We start from the raw sequence: 3,899 nt of genomic DNA on the forward strand, positions 1-3,899 counted from the left end.
GGGGGGGGGAGGGGATGGGCATGGAGGAGGACACTTGTGGGGATGAGCACTGAGTGCTATGTGGAAACTAGTTTGACAATAAACTATTTGTAAAAAAATAATAATAATTTGGCTCTGTTAATGTTCATATTGTCTTAAGAGAACTACCACCAGTGGTTTGCCTGCAAAAGCCTTCACACTTCATTCAGCCCCTCTTTGTACTGGCAGATGGACAGGAATGTGAGTGGGGATTCTCCCTTCACACCGTTGAATACTAATTCCACACCTTGCAGTACATGACATCACCTACGATGCTCCTTGGAAGAGAGCCAAGTGTTCACACTGACGCTCAGTCTCTGATAAAGACCTTGAGGGCCTCTTTGAATTCCACTTTTTGCCCAGCACACAGAACTGCAGCGAGGGTCAGTGGAAGGTGCTATATTTTCCATCTGAAAAAGACAGGTTGATTCTCAGCAGCAGTACCTACAGAGAAATGTCAGATCCCATTCTAAGAAGATGGAGAAAGAAGGAGTTAGTCTCCCTGCCTAGTCCTAGCAGTTCCTGATTTCGCCAATTCCCACCAGATCGGGATTGGCACGTGGCTCCACACGAAGCCTCCTGCAGAAGTAAGAAGCTCTGCCCGAGCTTCTGTGACTAGAGTGACGTTGGGAAGACTCATTGCACAGCCTCAGATGAAGAGGGCTGTGTGTGAGAAAAGTGGCAAGAGTGACATACCATGACCAATTGTGCCACGAGATCTACCAGGAGGTGAGGTCCTGTTGTCACTGCCTCTGTGACAGATACTGTACGATGTGAGATTTGTTTTCCTGGTATACGCACATGTGTTGGGCATATAATGAACACATTTACATTGTACTATTTGATTTACTTTAATATGCATAAACCCTCATGATGTAATGGTGATGGGATTTTGTATTGATAGTGTGACACCATTAAGAGTAATGCTTAGGGAAGTCTATATACATCCAGGGAAACACACCGCACACCAAACACACGCGTGGGTGTGCACACACACACACATGAGCACTGAGAGCTACATCACATGGATTCACATGTAGACACACATACCTCCCTGAACACACACCTACACCACCTGATGGCAGTACTGCTGCTTCTGGGGCGCTACCATGTGATCATAGGTCTTTTCCTGGAGAACCCCTTGGGAATGCAATGTCCTTATTCTCATGCCTGAAGCAGCTGGAATCAGGGTGGCTCTGCACAGTAAGCCTGCAAGAAAGTCCCGCCTTTCTCATCTTCCAGATTTCTCCTTACTAACAGAGCGACTCCAGAGTACATACCGCTTTCACGTTCCAGGAGGGTGCTTTACTCAATTCTGCAATGTCAGAAAAGAAACACTATGAGGATCAGATGATGCTGTGTTTTGTTGGCACAGCTCTTTTGTCATCTTGGTGACAGGTTCAAATTAGATGGGAAAGACCGATAGAGGCCAACAAACCCCAAAGCAAGAGCAGGGCCAACCAAGTCCTAGACGAAAGCATCAAATATTCCTACAGAGGGTACATCCCAAGTCCCTTTTAAATTGTTTAACATTTGGGACAGCTGGGTGGCTCAGTCAGTTAAACGTCAGACTCAGCTCAGGTCATGATCTCACGGTCATGTGTTCGAGCCCCGTGTTGGGCTCTGAGCTGACCGCTAGCTCAGAGCCTGGAGCCAGTTTAGGATTCTGTGTCTCCCTCTCTCTCTGACCCTTTCCTGCTCATACTGTTTCTCTCTCTCTCTCACTCTCAGAAATAAAAAAAAACAAACATAGAAAACAAACAAATAGTTTAACGATTATTTATGTTTTAGAAGGAGACACACTCATAGGGTACAGTCAGGGGAGGTAAGAGAGAGAGGGAGACAAAGAATCCGAAGCAGGCTCTAGGCTCTCACCTGTCAGCACAGAACCCTATGCAGAGCTCTACCTCATGCACCATGAGATCATGACTTGAGCCAAAGTTGGATGCTTAATCGACTGGGCCACCCATGAACAACCCAAGTTGCTTTGGAAAAACGATATGCAAGGACAAAAATTGTCTGCTCATGAACTGCTCAGTATCCTGCAGATGCTAACTGATCCTGCTCTTTGTAAAACACATTTGCAATCTGGTATCCATTAGTCACAGTCTGTGGATATGCTCCTATTAAGGAAGTTGTATAGACCAGCAGGCGTGCACATAAGCTTTATACCTTAATTCTATTTAAAGTGAAATACAGCAATCTTCATTACAGAAAGAAAGGCAAGCATACCTTTGTGGTCGATGTCGTGTCTCCGTCTCCAGCATAAAACGAACAACTTCCGTGAACTCCGAGGCGGTATCTAAGCAGATACACAGATAGTTTCAGGTTACCAGTGGGACAGCTCAGGAATTATTCCAGGAGCTTTGCTTTGCTCAACAGGAGTCATGGACACAACACTATGGAGATAGGTGGTGAATGAATATCACTGGTGGGGCAGCTCGGGAACTAGTCAGAGTTTCTATTGATGTGAACATGAGGTGAGCGTGTGCATATGGGTGAAGAGTAATGACGGACTGTGCTGCTGCTGGGCATCCTCTTGGGGATCAATGGATGGCACAACAGAGGAGCAGGAATGATATAGGTAAGAGGGTTTTTTGTCTTTTTGCAAACATGATCCTCATGAAGTCAAGAGAGTCACTACAACTCGTGGAAACCCTGAAGTGCCTTGTGTGTCAAGATGGGGTCTCATAACCTCTCTTGATTGCTTGAAGTTCAGCCAGGCTATCACTGTCTGTATCTTGGAAAATCTGTTCTTTCCATAGGGTCCCCACCATGGATTTGCTAGGATTCTGTGTCCATCATGTCTACTTTGGAATTTGTGCTTGACGAAAAGCAGCCTCGAATGTCTCAATAGTTGTCCTTTGTGTGCATGGATCGCATTTTATTCATACTTTCACCCTTCATGGACTTTCAGGTGGTTTCTCTAGAGCTACTGTGAAGACTGCTGTTATGAACAGTGGGTGTACAATTTCTGTCTCTTTCTGTCATGGGGATACTTGAAATTCTGCATTGGTCAATCACATAAAATCCTAAAGTGCATAAAATGTCTTTCAACGGAAACTGTGGCCTTGACTTCATAAGAAGTATCGATGTTCTTTCACTAAATGGTGACATATTTAACACCCCCATGTAAGATGATATAAATGGGGGTAAGGGGAGTGGGGGTATACTGGAACTTGCTGTATTATCTGTTCAAATATTATCTTAAGCGAAACCTGTTTTCCAGCATGTCTACTAATATCTAAAAATCTGGAACCACTGTATTACGGGGAGATCGATACTGATCTCTGTTCAGAAGTTAGCTAATGGGCATACATTCAAGCAATAGACACTTGTAATCTAATCAATATGGATCCTGTGTTGATACAGAAATGCTTCTTAAGTTCTACAGTAATTGTAGTATGATTGACTTAATGAATTTCAATTTATGGTTATGAAATTACCGAAAAAAGGGCCTCAACGTTTTATGCTGTTCTGGTAGTATAGAACAATGAATGGAAAAGTTATTCTTAATCAGCTTATTGAGTGAATTTCCACGGTATCTTCCTCTGTTTCAGGAACAGGGTACACCCTGAGGCTGGAAAGAGATGCGGACTCTTTTCTTTGTAGAGGTTGTTGTCACGGGTGGCCCATCTTCTGCGTCTTGGACACAGCAATTTTCTGGGAAATGAAGGGAAATAGAAAGTAAAGTTGGCCTCTTGCTGGCAGAAGACTATAAAACCTCTCATCATACACTACTCATAGCTCAACCTTCCAATCTCACTACTCACCAGCTGCCCGACAAATTTCATGCCCCAAGAATGGACTTAGGAAGATGTTGAGCTTTCCTTGGCACTGATCACCGCCCACAGCCAGGTGTTGTGTGTGGGCAAGTAGTG

The 3,899-nt window shown here is 44.3% G+C and overlaps 1 long non-coding RNA gene across 1 annotated transcript in view; it reads right to left on the bottom strand.

The window, feature by feature from the left end:
• LOC144242939 (uncharacterized) overlaps positions 1-3,675 on the bottom strand; it is a 23,850-nt gene extending 20,175 nt beyond the window's left edge. The window contains exons 1-3 of the long non-coding RNA XR_013338501.1: positions 3,465-3,675; positions 2,251-2,320; positions 1,299-1,333 (exon numbers count right to left, since the gene is read on the bottom strand). This is a non-coding gene — a long non-coding RNA (uncharacterized LOC144242939). The remainder of the gene's footprint in view (positions 1-1,298; positions 1,334-2,250; positions 2,321-3,464) is intronic.
• Between the last annotated feature and the right edge of the window lie 224 nt (positions 3,676-3,899).

The sequence above is a fragment of the Crocuta crocuta genome, unplaced genomic scaffold, assembly GCF_008692635.1.
Source record: "Crocuta crocuta isolate KB4526 unplaced genomic scaffold, BGI_CrCroc_1.0 scaffold1631, whole genome shotgun sequence".
Lineage (NCBI taxonomy): Eukaryota > Metazoa > Chordata > Mammalia > Carnivora > Hyaenidae > Crocuta > Crocuta crocuta.